General features: G+C 36.7%; 1 protein-coding gene across 1 annotated transcript in view; it reads right to left on the bottom strand.

The window, feature by feature from the left end:
• LOC108367519 (protein sickie-like) overlaps positions 1 to 20228 on the bottom strand; it is a 305357-nt gene that overhangs the window by 191482 nt on the left and 93647 nt on the right. The gene's annotated exons all lie outside the window — the stretch shown is intronic.

The raw sequence follows: 20228 nt of genomic DNA, 5'->3' as shown, positions 1-20228 counted from the left end.
AAATGAGTAACCGGTACAGAAAAACCGATTTCATTTTTGAAATTAGAGGGGCATAATACTTCTAGGTGTGAAGTTTCAGCCAATTCTGACCACTCCTTCTATTTTTGTCCATCATTTGTATGGAGTCGCGGCACTGTGCGGCGTATCGAAATTCTCCCATTTATAAGCAATAAGTTTTGTGACGAACAAATCTCGCTGGAAAGCTCATTTGCGCTTTCTAGATTTTGTTTGGATCCACGGAGAATAAAAGCTCCCTACCTCTGCTAGAGACCGAATTATATGCATCCCAAGTAATAATGCAAGTAATTTTTGTGTTGCGATCCTAGTGATTTCTAAAGTTTCGCAGGCAGTTTTGGCCAGAACCCAACTTTGCCAAAATTTTTTTATGTTTATTATTTCGTCCAAAATATTGCAGCTGTCTATTATATACTGTCTCTGTGTAGAGTTTCCAAAAAAAAATTGGAGCTTCTTTGCCAAAAATTCTTGTGCACACTCTATTTTCCACTCTTTTTGTGTCCATTTACCAGCATTGCACTTACTTGGCTTCAGGCATATTTTGTAAGACATCGCTCTATCCACTTAGGGAGCTCTACTAAATTAAATAAAAAAATTTTTGGGAAACTTTTTTCAATTATTATTTTATTTTTTCCTTTCCTTTATTGCTCTTGACCGCATTTCACCGACCTCGTTGCTAGCCAGCTACTGGTCAGTCAATGCAATGTGAGTGCATTCAATTGAAAATTTAATTTTCAGTTATTGGCAGCAAGAAGCAATAGAGGAGCAACAGTAGATCGAACAGCAGCATGCAGCAGAGTAACTTCAATGCTTTTTCTTTAAGTCTCGAGCAAGTAAAGTGCTAGTCGTGTAATGCACACAGGATGCGGGCGCGCCTGTAACTTCCTGCCTGCATTGGCTGTCTGACTGCCTGCCTGTCTGCCTGTCTTCACCGGCGCAACGTCTTTTCCTCGCTAGCTTCGACAGACAATTCTGCAGTACTCTGTGCGGACTTTTCAGCTTAAATTTGCTTTGGCCCTTTTTTTTAACTTCCTTAACATTTGTGGCAGCTAGTTTTTTGTACTTACTGTACGCACACACACACACACACATACCTACCACTATTCTGCTTCACTTCCTTATTTAACTTCAGCGCATACTCATTGATTTGTCTCGCCTTTTTTCGCCACTCGCTGCTTTGCAAAAATTCCTTAAACTTGAAATTATTGAAATTGTCTTCCTGCTGAATGCTTCACATCCTTCAAATTCTGAAGCCCATTCCCCACCACACTATTCGCTTATACAAGTATGTACGTAGTCAGCCATTTAGCAGTCAAGCAGTCAGTGGCTTCACTTGGCTTTTCAGCTTTTGTCTGAGTGATTTTCTTCGAATAGTTTTTGATATTTCAATGTCGAATTGGCTTTGTGGCAGCTGACCATGCCGCCGCTCGTTGCTCATGTCATCGCAGCGCTACATAATAATAATCAAAATATTTTGCTCCGAAAATTGCTCTTCAACCAGCAGCAGCAGCAGCAGCAGGTCCGTCAGTTTGAGTATGTTTACTTTTTTGCTGATAAAGAGGATGATGATGCAAGTGTCAGCTGATATTTGGCATAGAAAACTGCTGATGTTGAGCATATTTACTGTTGCAAACTCCCAGTCGGAGTGTTGAGTTGCTGATTGCTTGGTGTGTAACTAAGCTGGTGTTGGCTGTTGCTGTGTTGCGCTGCGCTGCGCTGCTCTGCGTCGCCTCTTTGTGGGTGTTTGTCGGCATTCTGGCTTGGCACTAGACTGGAAATTATCTTCAATCAGTCGCAAACGTGTCAGCATGTGAATTCAATTTGGTATTTTAATTGGAAGTGCAGCCAATTTTCAGTGTCCAATGTGGGTGGGCAAATTCGTATTTCGGTTGAGCAGGGAGAAATTGAATATTGTATTTCTTAATTTTATTTGAAATTGTATTATTTATTGCATGCGTGAGGAATTTCTCTTATTTTTTTTTTGTAATTTATAAAAGTGCCGGTTAAAGCTGCCTTTAAGCGGGCCGATTTCTGTCGACTGAGAAATCGACTTCCCAAAGCTTTGTTGAACCGCAAAATCGACCCGTGTAAAGGCAGCTTAAGAGTATTTAAATGTAACAAAAAAAAAAAAATATTAAAACTCTTGCATATCTTCAATTTCAAATTTCGGTTAGTAGAAGAATAAATTTCAGGAATGAGTTGTACGAGACTCAAAATTGTGTGCCTTAACTTATACTTAGTAGTGGTATTCACTTGAAGTACTCTCTCTTAGCCTCAGTTTCCGTCTGCCAGACGTCTGCAGCGTTTTTCAAAGTGAACTTACAGCAATAAACCAAGCTAAAAGATGGCTAATCGACATCGAATATTGTCATTGAATGTAGACACACTCTAAATGAACTCGCGTCGTATAGGTCCCAGGCCATAGAGAGACATACCGGACATCTGTGCTGCAGACGAACTAGCAAGGAAAGGAACCTCGCTGTCTGCAGTCAGGACTGGTCGGCATTCCGCTATCTTCCTGCAAACTCCGGTTGGAAAAAATCTGTATCGAACGGTTAGGCACTAGATGTACTGCGAAGCCCACGAGCAAAATATTTGGCCTGAGTTGGATAAACGCCGATCACGCAATCTCCTTCTCTTGGAGTGTTCTTTGATCGGCCATTAGAATGGATATGCAGTCAAACGAATACTGTCGTAACTGTCGCAGCTGCCGAGATGTGGAGGAAAAGGAAAGCGCAGAGCCTTTTCTATGCAGCTGTCCTGCATTGGAGAAGGCTCGTCGAAGCTCGTTGCTCCTGTAGAGATGCCGTTTTTAAATCGATTAATTCGAAGATTGATATCGATCCAAAAAACTCGAGCATCGACATTCGATTTTTCCTCAGTTAGTGCATATTAATCTTCGATTTTCCCCAGAAAATCTAGAAAATTTCAAAGAAATTTGATTTTGATGCGGGTACAAAAAATTAAGAGTTTTTGGCACCTCGAAACAAAAAAAAAAAAAAATTCGAAAAAATGTAACCGTTTTCCTAAGTGGGGCTAAGCCTATGTATATGAAATTTCAGTTGAATGCTGATATCGTTATATTTATATAGAAAGAGTTTATCTTAAATTTTTTTTTCAGAAGTATTTACGAACTGTTAGCTATCTCATCGCTTTTCGATAAATCTCGACATTGAAACAGTTATGAACAATGTATTTTTAAAAATTCTTCTTCTTCTTCTTGTTTGGCTTCTCAAATTGCCTCTCCCCTGTGCGAATTTGCGCCAGTTGCTCATTCCGAAGTGCAAGCAAGTCCTTTCATGTCCTTAAAAGGCTCATACAATACAATAGTTCTTTCGAAAGCACCAAAATCTGTCTCTTCTTTGTTCGTCATCGTCCACGTTTCTGCGCCATAAATAAGAACGGGTATGACGAAAGATTTGTAGAGCGTATCTAACGGTAGGCCCAAGATGCGAGGTGTTAGTTGAATGGGATTGACTCAACTTCGTTTAGATCGGCGAACCCCATCAATGTTGGCCAGGTCGCAGTGTCTTGTTTGTTTTTAAATATTAAGTAAAATACGTTTTTTGACAATATATCAATCGATCTTGGAAGATCGATTTATTTTTTGATGATTTCTGTCTGAGATTTTTGTTTATTTCGATCTGGCCTTTCTATCCTCTACTACTCTTTTGAATGTTTGGCTGAACTGGATTCAGCTAGTTTTTACGACTTTGTTCGCTTCATCAGAACCATTTATAGGATATCTGTTTGTTCTGAAAGCGACAGAAGTAATAACAGCTTTGATACTATGCCGGAATTTTGCCTGAGCGGATCGCAAGTTCCCTTTTAATATGCGTCATTGATCTGATTTCTGCTCCTAGGTTATCAAGGGTATTATGGGCATATTTTTTGGACTCATATTCAACAACACCCTATACGTAGTAATCCAAATGATTAAGTTCGGGAGAGATTGGTGGTTTGAAGTTATATGGTCGTGCAAATTCTCGGATATCTAATCTTGCCGTTGCGAAGGTAAAATATCCATCTAGGGTTTCACAACTATGTACTTCTTAAACCGAGGCATATGCAGTAGCTTTCAACCGAAGTCCTTTCGGAGAGAAATGGGGTGGTGTCACATGCCATTCATTGCTAACAACTCCCTAAATCATGACAGTCGCAGAGAACTTTGTTGGCAATGCATGTGGAAAATTTTAAATATTCGAACATAGCCCCATATTATTCCCTTGGGTTCTTCCATTTTTAGATTTCTTTCTGCCATTTATTATGGTGACCAACCGTCCTCCTTTCGGAAGGACAGTCCTTCTTTAGTAAGCTATGCCTTTCTCTGAAAAGTGTCCTACTAAATGTACTCCTTTTTGAAATTAGAGCTTAATTAAAGTTTTTTGAAATACAATTTTTATTTTACTTTTTTACGTGAATAAGTTAAGAAAAATACAGCGTTGTGTTATTATAGAGATTCTATACAATGTATTTCTTTTTTAGTTTCAATTTCCCCCAACATTCAAATTTGTAAACACTGCAGCAGAATATGTCAGCATCCACATCATATGCCATTAATGACGCCCCTCCAACCCAGGCCAGCGCACCCCAAAAAGTGGCGCCTGATTTCTTTGCATCCGCTGCAAATGTTGCCAGCGCATTTTTCCCACACTATTTCATTGTCATTGCTATTGATTTGAATGCATTTGGACGCACGTTTTTTTGTTTTTCACATAAATATACAAACAAAAAATATGTACATTAGGGTGGTCCAAAAATACATGCGTGGAAAAAAGTTTAAAAAGTTAACCTCTCACCCCCTAGAATTGATAAAGATATTTAGAACTGTTTCAATATTGATTTTCAAGTATTATATACCATTTGAGGCGGTTCTAAATATATTAAAAAAAAAATGCGGGTATTCTATTTTTCCATTTAGAAAAATCCTAGGAGGTGCGAGCTTAACATTTTAAACTTTTTTTTGCATCACCCTAATATAAATACATATGTATGTACGTTAAGATGCCTGCATTTTGATGGCAAACTCGCACACGTTTTGTAAATAAATTTCCTTCCAGCTATTTTACCATTTTCACGCTTGTCTAAGCGCGCTGTACACAAAAACAAATATCGCAATGAAGCGATCGGAAATATGCATCCTGCAATTGAAGTGGTGAAGAGTAGTAATTCGCAAAGAGTGAGAAAAAACTTAAGAAACCAAAGGAAAGTGCAACAAATGTGCAATGAAATAAAAGAAAAATTTTTGGAAAACGAAGAAAATTGCAATGTAAGTGGAAATTTGCCCACACGTATAGTAAGAATTGTGAGTATAAGCGAATGCATTTGCTGTATGTGTCCTAAATTTTGCTTTTTGCTTACACTTACATACATATGTACGTATTGTAAATGTTTTTTGTCGTTTTTACAGCTTTTGAATGCTTTTTATGTGAACATTTCTCCTTGTTTTTTTTTTTGTTTTGTTTGAATATTGCAGCTGCTTCGAAACTCTCTGGCCTACGAACAGCTACTGGCAATGATTCATTGGTTACAATATTGTTACCGTGGCTTGTTTCGGGTATTTGCAATGGCGGAAGGAAAGTGGAAGGAGGAAGAAAAGCAATACTCATAATGGTACTTCTCTTTTTTTCAGATAATGATTTTTGTTTATCGATACACGAAGCTTAGATAGGTAAGATAGCTATCCAGAAACATTACATCCACTCTAGGACAGGAAAGAGGCAGATTCTTAGCTACGATAGTTTGCCCGCAGGGGGGAGTGTACTCCCCTCACTTAGGTAAAACTATGAGAAAGGCCAGGGCCTCTATCTGGACCTGCCGAAAACTTATGGGACGGAACTGGCGCATCAGACCGAAACTGGCAAGGTGGCTGTATGATGCCTTCTCCAAACCCATTTGCATTTATTCAGCACCCGCCTGGTGGAAGAAGGCAGAAGTAAAGTTCAAGCTGGCCAAGCTCAGCAAGATACAAATACTAGCCTGTGTGGGCATCACACGATGGCGCGATGAGAACAATATCAACTGCGGCTTTCGAGATGCTTCATGATCTGCCTGCCCTTCATATTGTAATCAAGAAAGAGGCCGTACTATTTACAGCAAGGCTCATCTCAGGGAACAATGTAGAGGACAAGAAGCTTATATACCCTTCCACCCTCAGAGTTATAGAACAAGAAGATGGGCTGCGCATAAGCTTTGTGGACGTGTGCCATCCGAGATTTAAGTTCACATAAAACTTCAAGGTTTTTTTCCCCGACAGGAATAACTGGGATAACGAAGAACCTAAAGCCCAGAAGGACTGCCACATCATGTATACTGACGGATCCCAGACGGACCACGGTGTCGGAGCAGGAGTTTACGGCCAGATGGATCCTTTTCACCAGCATGGTAACTCTGTCTTTCAGGCCGAGGTTCACGCCATTGAACTATGTCTGAGGCAGTATTTGTGTAGAGAGTGGGGCAACCAAAAATCACATCTACATACACTCGGACAGCAGAGCAGCGCTCCTCGCTCTTAAAGCGCACAAGGTCACCTCAAAGCTGCTTTTAATATTTATTGCCTTCAGGAACCGGGTATATCACATATGGGTACCGTGACACAGTGGGGTCATGGGCAATGAAGTGGCAGATATTCTCGCAAGAAAAAGGACTGCACGGGGATTCATAGGCCCAGGAGCCTTTACCGGTCTGCCATGGGGCTTCGTTAGGCGAAACTACTATTTCTGGATTAAGAACGAAGTGCAACATTACTGGATGAGGAAGGAAAGTAACAGACAGGCCGAGTCCTTCATTTCAAATATAGCAACAAGGAGAGCCGAAGAACTCTTTCACCTCAGTAGGCATGAAGTAAGAATTTTTACAAGCTTTCTTACTGGCCACTGTAGGGTAATGTTAACTCTGACCAGTTTAGGTTATGCAACGTAGAACAGTAAACAGCAGAGCACATTATGTGCCACTGTGAAGCCCACACTAGGACCAGACTTCGCTTCTTAGGATCACCGTACCTAGAAGCACACGACCTAAATGGCATTCATCTAAAGGACCTCGCGAGATTTCTTAGCAATACGTGGATCAAAGAAGACCTGTAGCTAAATAGATCGTTTCGGTCGCGGTTACTAGGTGACCTGCTCTCTCCTTTAAATCTAATCTAATCTTAGTTAGCTAACTCTTTTAAGTTACGAAAATTTAATTGAATCTACGCTTAGGAGCACAACTCAACAAAAGTGATTGGTGGACGGAGAGCGTTCATAGCTTCGAACAAAAGTTTTTTGTAGAAGACATGGAGGCACTTGAGATCGAAGTTATTTTACTTTTAGAAGAATCAGAATAATCTAATTACATAGTAACAGGTTTGCTTGGATTCGCTAGAGTTACAGATAACTTCTCCATATTGCTAAGTTAGGTTGAAATGGCTGCTTTCATACAAATTAAGAGAAAAGCTACTTAGACCCATTGGACCATAGTGGTACCGATTGAGAGCTCGTACTCGAACCCGTTCGTTCCTCTAGAAGTAGAATCAGTTGGTTAGGTTAACAAAGCGCGAGAATTCATAAATGCGTGCTTTACTTAGGTTGGCAGGACAGGCAAGTGGAGGTCGTTCTAACCGAATGAGTACATCGGATGTTTTCTTGTCGAGTCATCCCACGCATGGGTTTTTCAGAGCGTCTTTCATTTGCCTTCCTGACGAAGTGTTTCTTGCGCCATGTCTTGCAGGTAGATTTCGGCATGCCCGCCGCATGAGAAGAGTTAACGTAAGACAGTAAGACAAGGTGGTTCCACTCCTCGCAAGCCCGTCCGCTGTACAGTTACCTTGTGCGTCTCTGAGTCCTGGCACCCAAACAATGTGGCTAGTCGATTTTTAGGCTAACTCGTTGAGGACTTTCCTACAGTTTATCGCAATTATTGACGAGGTTTCACTTGGCTTGGGTATCGATGTATATGGTTACTGAATGAATATTTAGGGAAAATTCGATAAGCCAGAGTGCAGCATTTTTTATGGCCAAGAGATCCGCTTGGAAGACACAGCAGTGGTCTGGCAACCTAAAGCAGACGTCTAATGATAAGCCATTCGAGTGTATCCAACACCCTACTTTTAAAATTAGGTTAGAACCGTCAATATAGATGGCCGTAAAGTTATCTTGTCCTTCCTCGAAGGGATACGAGTGAAGAAATTGTTCTCGAGCCCCGGCGGTGGCGTTGTGTAGTCGGGGGACCTAACCGTTTTGGGGTAGTTAGTTGAAGTGTTGGTGTGACCGCGTTTTGTCTTATTCCCAAAAAAGTCTACGGCAGAAACCCAGCATCAATAGTGATCTCTGAACTTATTTTCTACATACGTAGCAGTTCATTAAATTCCACTAAATTGAAACTCTTTTTTGGTTTATCCTTTTTTTGTTATGGATTAAGAAATTGTTTCCTAATCTGCGCTTCTTTCCCACACCCTCTATTACTCTACATATAGAGCCATTTCATTTTTAAAATGAAATAGTGCTAAAAGCCTTACTTCAATAAACCAGGCCAAGAAGATGCTTATCGATAGCACAGGAAATACCGGAAACAAAAAAAAAACAGCCAGGAAAAGGGTAACTAAGCCACCGACACAGATACCAAAGCAACAGCATCAATAAAAACTAATACAGCTGGAGTAGGAGCGCGTATTTTTTTTATGCCACACAATGGATAACACCAATGGCAATTTGAATAAAACCACTTCCTTACAATTGCCAATGCAAGTAGCACGGAATGTTGCAGGCAACGCAAGATGCTGTGTGTGGCAGCTACCTATTTTTTACAGGCACTCTGAATAAATAAAAAATAAGAGCAAAAAAATGAAAAAAATAAAATAGTAGGTAAATATGTAAATAAATAAAAATAGGAAGTTGCAATAAAACACTTGTAAGGCATTGAAAAATGTGCATTGCCTTATATACATATGTTTGTATGTATCTTTGTATGTAGGTATGTCTTTCTAGGCAGCGAACGCTTTGAGCTGCTGGGCGCGGCTTAAAAAAGAACGCACGCCATAGATTAACTGCAAAGATATGCGAACACGCGCGCTTGACTAGCTAAGAAGTAGCGCATTTTAAGGAGGAAGCGGAGAGCGAGCGACATGCAATTCTTTGAAGGCAATCAACTGCAGGAGCACGAGGACAGCTAGGCTGCTATTGGAGTACGTGTTGTAATCGCACAAAATGTGTGTGCTGTTGTTATTGTTATGAGTAGTTGCTATTGTGGTGGTAAATCGAACTACTTATCTCTAAAGAGCTGCCACCATAATAAATAAATATATATTTGTATATTTTTCTTTTTGCAAATCTGTCTCGTTTACCTTAATACTGTTTAACTCAACTGCCATTTTGGCCATTTGCTTTGGCGTTCGATTTGATTTCATAGAAGCAATCTGAATGCAATATAGTCTTGTCTTTGGATTACGATCAACAATAGTATGTACGTTAATAGAAGATATACAGACGGCGTTGCCCCTTTGAGTGCCCCTTTGGAGAAAAAGGCAATAGGAGAGTAGCTTTAAAGGGAAATCATTGGCAAAATTGTCGGCAAAAAAATACTGGCCCAGCGCAAGAAAGCGTGTGGGAGGATAACCCATAAAAATATGAAGCCTCTATCCAAACATCGTAATAAATGAAGTCACTTAGCTCTAATGCTTTTCTGGTGGTTAAAGATAAAGGAAGATTGCAGCTTCAAAGTCGTAAAGATTTAATGAGAATATATCGACCGTTGTTAAGATACTTGGAACCCATGGGAAAATATATGTCCATTTTCCAGCCTGAAAAATATGCCATAGAAAGATGCGTGGACTTTGATATCAAGCGAAACTACCGGAATCAGAACAACGCGATCTTGACTGACAGCCAAGCGCTTATCAAGGCCCTCAGATCTCATCAGGTAACATCTAAACTGGTGATGGAGTGCCTCGATAAGCTGAATACTATTAGTCTGACCGATAGAGTTTGGCTTCTCTGGATTCCGAGCCTTATTGCTATATTAAATGAAAAGGGATTGCCGGTAAACTTGCGAAGAAAGGAGTATCAATCCCTGGTGCAGTTAGAGGAAGAGGCTCAATGAAATCGCTACTATGGTAATCTACCAGGTCTAGAGCAGTTCGAAGCTCTTTTAGGAACATATAACCTAAAACGATTTAAGCAATATATAAGCATATCCAAGAATAACTTAAGAATCGTTACAGGAATCCTCTCAGGACAATGCAGGCTGAATTATCACCTGACTAAACTGGGAATTTACTCGCAGAAGCGATGCAGTCAAACTTCTCTATAACAAATCCCGAAAAAACTAGAAAATTGCTTCGTCATAAAGGGAAGTCGTTATATAGAAAAAGAGAAAAAACGCATCCTTTAACATTTTTAAATAAAATGTTCAGTTATTTTAATTTAAACTACATTTTTCGACTTTTCCCAAAAAAAAAATCTATTACATTAAGCAACGTTTTTTTTTTTTCAAATAAATGTTAAAAGTCTTTAAACACAAATTTTCTATCTAAAAGTTTTACTGAATTTTGCACCAGCCCTTCTAGTATAACCTTGTAATTTTTAGTGAATTTTTGTCTGAATAAAACTAAAACTTTGATATTTAAAGCACTGTTTGCTAACTCAGTAGACCGCGAAACGTGTTACTGCATATTTTTTGGCGCATTAGCATATTTGTTGTCCCTAAATTGAGTTAGCTTACTTGAAGTGGCAAATTCAATTTAGTGAAGCGTTCTCGTATACAAAAAAAAAAAATAAAAATATTTATTTGCAGTGAAAAATAAATAGGATAAAATATTAACAAACAATCGAGCCCTATTTGTATGCAACTTAGTGCTCACAAATACGCGCATAGGCACGTTTTGGAAAGCAAATATGTAAGCATAAGGAAAAAGCAATTTTTTTCTAGAAAATTTAAAAAACTAAAACCAAAATAATGATGGTTAGTATTTTTTGAGCATTTAGTGAAAAAAAGACAGCCAGCGCGACCCAAGTTAAATGCCTGGTCTGGTTTGAGCAACATCCCAAAGATAGAAAGTTGTCTCCCACTTGGCAAAAAAATACCAAACCTCAGGGGGTGTTTTTGCAATAAAAGTTATTTTACATATAAAAAGCTTTTGACACTCGGAGAGGCGATTGAAAAGAGAAAAAAATTCGGCCAAACACTTTTTTGCTCAATTAACTACACCCAGAAAAAAGTCAGCTAAAAATATTTCTCTCAACACATGATTTGTTAACTCTAACCGAATAATGTATCTAAAATCAAATTATGATTTTTTTTTTGATGTAAAGTCGCTGCTGCTCGATTTGTGCAAGTTAAATATCTAAATATTTAGTATGAAATTTTCATTTCCAATAATCGCAGATGAGCCCGCACAAATTGGTATTTATAGCGTTGCTTTTTGTTAACGAAAATTAGCGACATTCATTGTAATTGAATTTTAGAAAATTATGTTAAAACAAAATTAATTACAAACTGTAAACCAAAACCAACGGTCATATAAAGGGACTCGGAGCATTTAAGCGCGCGTTGCATACACTTGAATGGAGTAACAAAATGCCTTGAAGGGAAAAACTAAGCTAGTGAATTTAATGAAAAAGCCGAGAGTGAAAAAAGATAGCCAGGCCCCTTTTTAGTTGGATTTGATTTGGAAAAAATTTCCGTAACATCTTATCCAACATGGCTGGTAGGCACAAAGTTGATATAATTAAACAACCGGGACTAGTAAATATCAATTGGAAAATTTTTTCATGAGCAGCAAAAAATTTCCTGCTGGGTGGCTGCACAGGTAAAAGCATTAGTTTAGCAAACCGGTACCTGGCGGTGTTTATTTTAGGGATATTTAATCGCTTTTCAAATGAAATTTTCAGCGCACGCAAATAACTATACACGGGTATATTTACTAATAACGAAGCATTTTAATTTGGTTATTTGAATGCGTTAATTTTAAAGCACACTAGAGAGTTACAAAATTGTGGATAGAAATGCTATCATTGGAGATTACTTATTTATAAAGCAGAAAATTTTGATTTAGAGCGACAGTGTACAGTTTTAGATAATTGCATTTAATGTTCAACTAGTAGCGCACACTAAGCCCAATTAATTAAAAATGAATTTTAAATTCATAAAACTGAAAGTTAATTACAGTTAAAAATTACTAGCTATGCTTTTAATATTGGCAGCAAAGAATTAGAAAACGCAACAAAAGCATGAAAAACTTTGTGAAATAAAATTGTGAAATCAACTCAACATAATTTTTTCTATTTTTATTCTATTTGCTCACCAGATTTATTATCTACAGTTGCAGTAGCTTTATTAACTTTTCTCCAGACCATTGTGTCTGCTTCAGTAATTCACCAATAAAGTGCTCAATACTTTTGGACTGTTGCAGCTATGTAGTAGCATCAATAACTCCAGTAGCTGCAATAACGCCAAGTTGTAATGTGTGCGCTGCAGCTACTAAATAAAATCCATTTGATTTTTGCTTTCTTCATTTTTTCAACGCAAAAAGTTTCGATTTCAATTTCGCTGCTAATTAAAATTGCAATAACTGCAGCAAAAAAAAAAAAAAAACAAACAAACAAAAAAATAAGTGCGCGTCGTGAAAACTAACTAATAAACAACATTTACCACGCTTTATGTTGTGCATTTTTTCACTTAAATCGTTATAATCAATCAATGTTGCAAACAATATGGGAAAATGTTGGAGAGAAAAATATAAAAACTCCAAAAGCATATAAAACTTTGCAACGCCAAGTAAATACAAAATCTATAAAAAAAAAATTAATTTCATGTTCATGGCAAAACAAGCATTTAATATATTGATTAATTAAATTCTCTGCTGGCGTAATTGAAAAATAGTTCATTAAAAACTGCGAACAAAAAATAAATATTGGAAAAATAATTAGCGGTCGTTAGTAGTTACTTTTGAAAAAAATAAAATGGTTAGCGTATTGATTGAATGGAAAATTAATTGAAATTCGACAATGCTGGCAAAGTATGGATAAACTGGAGCTTTGAGAGAATTAAAAAAATTAAAAAATTAATGAATATTGCGCATTATGTATTAGTTAAAGTGTAGCAAAATGCTTGCGATTTAATTTTTTATTTACGAAATATTAACTCTCCATATAAATTGGCATCATCTGTCCCAAATGGTCTGCTAATTCTAAATAGCAGAAAAAAAATTTAAGCGGATTGGGCTGATGATTGGTGAATAAAAAATTAAACATCTAATCTAAAAATTCCAATTATAGTAGATATCATCTGCACAATTATCATGTATGTATAAAAGAATCAAAGAAATGGGAACGGTTCAACTTTTCCTGGAAATACCTATATTATAATCTTCAAAACATTTTCATAACTCGACTTTGTAATCGTGGTCGGTTAGAATTCTCAACCTAATTCCGTGATCTTCAAATGAGCTTTCTGTTTCAGGCCCTTATTGTACATTTATGATTTTCTCGTTGGTCTCTTAGTAATAATTGGGAGTAGACCTAAGTAGGGCAATGAAATAAAATAGGTCCGGCGAGCAGAAAATAGAAGATTTTTTTTCTTTACCCACATATTCCAAATTCAGTTACAAATTCAGAATTAAAGAGGACTCTCGTTTACAGTCAAGTCTTAGCTTAGACTCCAGAGGCCACTGGGAAGTATTGTTCATCTTCAATACATTATTTCTACGTGTATAATACGCCATTAACCCTTAAATTAACTTTATAAATATAGAGAAAATAGCTCTCTCTACGAAGAGGGTAGAAGAGGATCTATCGTTGTGTCATATGCCGTCGCTTCTATCGTACCTATCTCGGCCACGAACCAAACTTCATAAAAATCAATTTTCATTGGCTTCTAAGAGTTTTTGTAAGAAAGGGAGCATACTACCACTCCGTAGGACATGGGTTCGACCCCTGCTCCGGGAAACATCAAAGTTAGAACAAATTTAATCTAACAGTTTAGTTCGATGTATTTATTTCAGTGTTTTTTTTTTTAAGTTTTATATCCCTTCCAAAAACATAATAGTTTTTCTTATGCTTCTCAAACTAGGAATTTATTTCAGTGGTGACCTCAACATTTGACACATTGCAAAATACTTCCAACAGTCTTCCAACAGCACGTAAATTTTGGACTTTTTCTTTCATAAAATATTTTAGTTGCATAAAATGTAGTTTTGACGGTATACCCTGATACGCCATATGCTTAAAGTTTCCCAAAAGGGACAACATTTTTTATGAGAACCTTTTTCATGTCACGAATACCCTTGCAGGTTTGAAATTACGTTCCGTGAGTCGTCTGTCACTAAAAAATGTTTCGCGTATTAGGCATGGAATCGGGCCCTATCGATGGAGGAATGAATGCCTAACCACAAGCTTCGGCGGCCACACAACTGATTAAAGTAAATGTTGGTCAAAAGTAACTTTTATCCTGATATACTGCATGAAAAACTTAAGCTGATGCCAGATAAAACTTTGTGGTTTTGCGTGCCATTTATAACTTTGTCAGCAAAGCGCCGGACGCAATAGGATTGCCACAATGAACGCCAAGAAATCAAGTTTCTACTGCTTTTCTACTCGCGAAAACCGCTGTGGATTTTATATATTTAGTTTTGAAACTATCAGCCATGTAATTTGATTTTATGTTCCTGCATGAAAACTCGAGTTTGCACGAAACAAAATAAATATTAAACCAGCCGATAGTTAACGAGCGCAAAATGGATGGGAGTTGGATCAAGTTGGTATGCTCTATGCATTTTCATACATTTCATCTTATCTGTCAAAGCGAATCTGTCACGCAAAGCGAAGCAAGCGTTTTATCTGGCATCAGCTTTACGAAACCTGGCATGACAGCCTCTGAAGTGACAAACTCTGGATTAAGAAAACAAAAAAAAAAAAGAGGAGAAGAGGAAGTGAATACCGGTTTCCCTATGGAACAGCTTTGGAAATCGTGCACCGGGCAAGTGCTTTGCACGACTCCGAGAATACCCCTATTGAAAATTGTTTTGCAAATATTTCACTGTGTGCGATTTTTTAACTTCCAAAATAAATGTGTTGGTTATAAGATAATTTTAGGGATAAGCAAGTTACAAAAGAATTCAATTACGTAAATTTTCTGAAAAAATTCCTTTTTAAAGTTTTCTTAGTGTTACCATAGGGCGGATCGAAAAAATAAATTTTTAAGAGTATTTTTTCCCATACTATTTGTTTCTTGAACTAAACATTTTATTTTAATTTAAGTAATTTTTGGCTTTTTATGAAAATAGCTATCGCGGGTTCAATTTGCCTTTGTAATAAAAGTTAAGAAAAATTTCCCAACGTAAATCGTACTATAGTTAGTTTTAAACTAGATACATTGCTCCTTGCGGAATTGATCATAAGGCACTACACAGTTTATTATTTACTTACACATGGACCATTTAACCAAGACTTTACAATAAAATATTTCCTAAATTATTCTTTTTTTATTGGAAGCCCTTGGACAAGGCTTTTGAATTTAGTGGAAGACATTGGAATTCAGATTTTCCCAAAAATAAAATAAAATATTTCCTAAAATATTCTTTTTTCGCTGTTATCAGTAGCGGCCTGACACTATGGCATTTAATTGAATATAAAATTTAATAAAACGTTGTTGCTTATCTGAAATTGGCGGTGTTGAAAATACCACCGATGGTGTTTGTAAATAAACAAATACAATGTATTTAAGTAAAAAGGTTTAAAAAATAAACGCAAGCATACTCACAAAATGTAGGTGTGGAGACATACGAACAAAAAATATTAAAAATTTACACTTCATATACGAGTTACATACCTGAAAATAAAAGAAAAGTGAATTGGTTAAATATAGACATAAAGATTTGTACATAGAAATAAATATTTATTACATGAAAATATCTATGAAATAAAAATACACATTTTAAATACAGATATGTTTGTATTTATGTATGGGATGGATCCTCAAAACACAGCCTGCTTTTATTTTTGCAGTAGAAATGCAAACACATATGCATTTATGTGTATGAAAGTAGCATTTATGATTTCCATTTCAATTTTTCTATTATTTTATATTGCATAAAAGGGTCTGGTCTTCCGTTCAGTCTTGCATAAAAATATTTGTGTGCGCAAAATTGTGGCGTTATGTGCATTTATGGTATCTTTCGATACATTTGACATTTGTTGTATTGAATAATAAATTTTAGATTATATGTATTAGGGTGGGTCAATTTATACGGGAGATTTTTTCAACCATGCGCGTTTAGCACATAAGAATTCTACGTGTAATTCTAAGAAAATTTTCCGAAGAAACCATGGGTCTAAAATCAATTTGGAGTTATATAGGGGGTTTTTCGGTAAAAGGAATCTATTTCTGCACTTATCTTTTTCTTAAAACTTTCACAAGAGGACGCAACAGTGAAAATTTTCACATTTTCTTCGAAACTTATCTTCGCAATTTGGCAAACTCCAAATTGATTTTAGACTTATGGTTTCGGCAGCAAATTTACTTAGAGTTACACTTAGAATCCTCCTATGCTATAGATACCCGAATAGTAAAAAAATAAAAATAAAAATTTACCCGCCCTACTATGTATTTATTTTTTCCTCTATTTCAAATATCCACATAAAATTGTGCGAAAAAAAACAAGCATTTTATAAGTTATGGAGATGTGGTAGCGCAAAGCTGAGCTACAAAAAAAAAAAAAAAATGCTAAATATTTGCACAAATATTATACAACATATTTCCAAGCTCTAATTTTTCCATTTTTATTTTTTTGCAAGAAGATCTGCCATAAAACCAGCAACATTTATATCATATCACACCCAACTACCGGTTGCTGCAGATTATTCACGTTTTTTTTTTTTTTTGATAATTTTTGTAACTTTTCTCTGTTAGTATTGTAAATATCCTGCATGCACATATTGCAATTTGTTTGCTTATGTCGTTAGTAGTTGGAGCGTGCAATGTGAAATTGATATTTTATTGCCAAAAATCCCCATGCCCAACGAAGAGCTTTGCTGCCATTGGCTTCCTCCCATTACATGTTAGCGAGAATCAATTGATTTTTCCAACAGTTCAGTGCAAAATATTTTGAAAACAAGCAATCAAATATAATATATCGTTAAGCTTACACGTACACTTACTAAGTATTTGCTTCTCGTTTTTGGCAAAGTTTCCTTTTTCATACTTTTTATCAGCTGCAATGAATGCATGAGATTAATCATCGAATGGTACACAACATTTATCAATTTATTACATTTTAATTAAAATCGTTTTTATTACAGTTACTTTTTAGGATATTCAATATCACATTTGAGAGACAGAAAGAAGAAAAAGGCGTTGAATTATTATTTGTGCATATCCATGTTAATAAATATTGAAAATATTGCTGAAAATTATGGCGTTGAAAATATTTATTTTAAATATCACAGGTGATTATGTAAACATTCCAGTACTCGTTTATCGCTTTAATGAAAATAAATAAATATTTGGCGCTTACACTCTTTGCTAAGCGTTTGGCCGAGCTTCTGCTCCAATTTGTGGTAAACGTCATGATGTTGTTGCAAAAATGGAGAGAACTAAATATAGTTTTACGCCGAATCCGAATGACAAAAGGATTTTTATGAGGAGGTTTTTCATGGATTTAAAGAGGAGAGACGTGGAAAAAAGTGGGTGTTTGCTTTAGCAAGGCTCCACCCTTTACCAGAATAAACTTTGAAAAGGATGTGACGGGTGTATTTATTTATAGCAGTGTCGGCAATAAAGAGATTTTACTCTCAAAGTGTCTATACAAAATCTGGGGATAGGTTTTGATCGGATATACCCAACCGGCCGTCCAGACGCTCTCGTGTAGCACGATCACTTTTAATTTAATTTTCGAGGAAAAATCAGATATAGCTTTTACCCTGCGTACGTCCATACAAAATGTTCATCACCAGTTTAAATTAGTCAGGATAAAAGCTCTCTCCGGTTGTAAGTCGGAAAATGGAAAAAGGCGTGACTAATTTTTTATTTTTTTTTTAACAAAACAATGTGGGGAGTTGTAATTCGATGAAATTCATTCTAGCAATCAAAAAGTGAATTTAGAATTTTTTATAAGTTACGACTTTTTGCATTTCAGTGACGATGTTGTTACGTTATTTTACATTTCAGGCGACGAAGTATATCTTTCAGATATCTCAGCCTACACGCTTTTGAAGAATAGGTGGATACTTTTGAGCAAATCCACCTTAAAGTTTTATTTTCGGTTAAATTTTTTCTTCAATTTTCATTAACTGCAGGTAACTGGAAAGGGCTTTTACCGACCGCTCTTCATAGAGAAGCTATAGAAGTTTTAGGAAGCTGCCAGTAACCGATCTAGACCAAAGAAGATCAAATAAAGCTTTTTCGCTGCGCACCTATATATACATATATATAATACATAGGAAGCTTTTAAAAGCTTTAGAGAGACAAGTTCAAGTCGTAACTAGTTTGAACCAGCTTTTACCATGTATACGCCGAAACGGTATAAAAAACGTCAAAAAGCCCTTCGCGGGAGAAAGCGATGCCCATCATCAGTTTAGAGGCTTTCCAACTCTTGGCAGTGGAAAACACTATGACACTATATTGGGTACAAACCCAATAAGGGATTGAAGGAACTGAGGTCCACGAAGAGAGTAAGACCGTTGCCACGTCAGTCGGATCTACGTAACCGGAACGACCTAGATTTATACTCCCCAAAAACTATTTGGGGAATTTGTATGCCGTAACAACAATAACGAGAGAAAGACCTTCAAACTTATTATTGGGACCAGAAATTCAAATTTTATGGTCTTAATTAGTAGATACGTTTTCCTCAAGACTTTTTGTCTTTAACTGGGTGAATTCAAAACGGATTAAGTACTAGAAATGAGGCTAAAGATAATACGAAGTCTTTGGTTATCCGTTTGATGAGATATACAGATAATAAGGATCTGCTTTATTTTGGGTACGATCAAACGAATAGAGAAAATTCGGTGCGTATTTACGTTAAGTCTTGGCTGTTCATTTATAAGCAACACCCATTTAACAGAATATTTAAGAGAGAGCCGTAAGTTATGTTAAGTTGCATTAATCAGACTATTAGGCTAGATGAAGGCCAAGGTCCTTTAAATGGAAAATATTTGTGCAGACACACATTCGGGGTAGCTAAACAAGACATTGATTGCCTAATTGCGATAAATAATCTTATGATAAATAAAGTATTACAAGTTTCTCACTGATCATTCCCATACACGCCTTAAGTTTAAAATTTTCAATTCAGGAGAATAGCGTTCGTGCAATTGTGGAATAAATTAAATTGTAAACATGATCGCATACAAAGTAGTACATACAAAAATGCACATATGTACATACATATGTACATAAGCACATATGTATATAAATTTCTTTGTTCTTGTCGCTGTGGTAACAAATTCGCTTGTCGGGGGAGAATACATTGTAGAAATTGCGTTTGAAGTCTTTCAAATGATTTTATAGGAGTTTTATGATTTGCGCATTGCCTCCCGCATATTTTTGATAGGCGCACGTACATACATACCAGAGAACAGCTTTGAGTATGATCGAGCCTTTTTGATCACACTCACTAAAAATCAAGCACAAGCGAACGCCACACTCGGCTACTATGTGTTCGATCGAGATGCATACCCGACAGCTGCTTTGGTTACGAACGAGTCTGTTCGATCACCCTCGCTATAAATTGAGCACAAGCGAACACCACACTCGGACACCCGCAGCTAACCCGAAAATTTGTGTAACAATGAAACGGACACCCGAACATTGCGATAAAATGCAGGACAACAAAGAAATTTACGCTGAAGGTAACTGGCGCCAATATGTTCCCACAAAGCATACGAAAATGTTGTTGCTTTGTGCTTGTGCATACGCAATGAAAAAATTAGAAGCGAAGTAGACAAAAATGTTTTTGCATCTATTTCGTATAGTTTCGCGTGGAAAGCTGTGTGTGTATATATTAGAACACAGCCTAAAACTATGTAGGTACATAAGTACTTTTACAAAAAATAAATGTGCACCGAGTGTATAGGGCTTGGGCATTGCCGATCTACACACATTTATACCTAAATGGATGTAGGCGTCGTGATGCCGCATTTTGTATGAGCAAAAATATAAGAAATGGTTAAATGTACACTTAAACAAACTACCGAAAAATTCAACCTTCTCTTTACCCTCTACGCACAAAAACTAAG

Source organism: Rhagoletis zephyria, unplaced genomic scaffold (genome assembly GCF_001687245.7).
Source record: "Rhagoletis zephyria isolate East Lansing unplaced genomic scaffold, Rhagoletis_zephyria_1.1 Rzeph_scaffold_00046, whole genome shotgun sequence".
NCBI classification, from domain to species: domain Eukaryota; kingdom Metazoa; phylum Arthropoda; class Insecta; order Diptera; family Tephritidae; genus Rhagoletis; species Rhagoletis zephyria.
The sequence above is the reverse complement of the archived record's forward strand: the minus strand, read 5'-3'. Positions and strand labels throughout refer to the sequence as shown.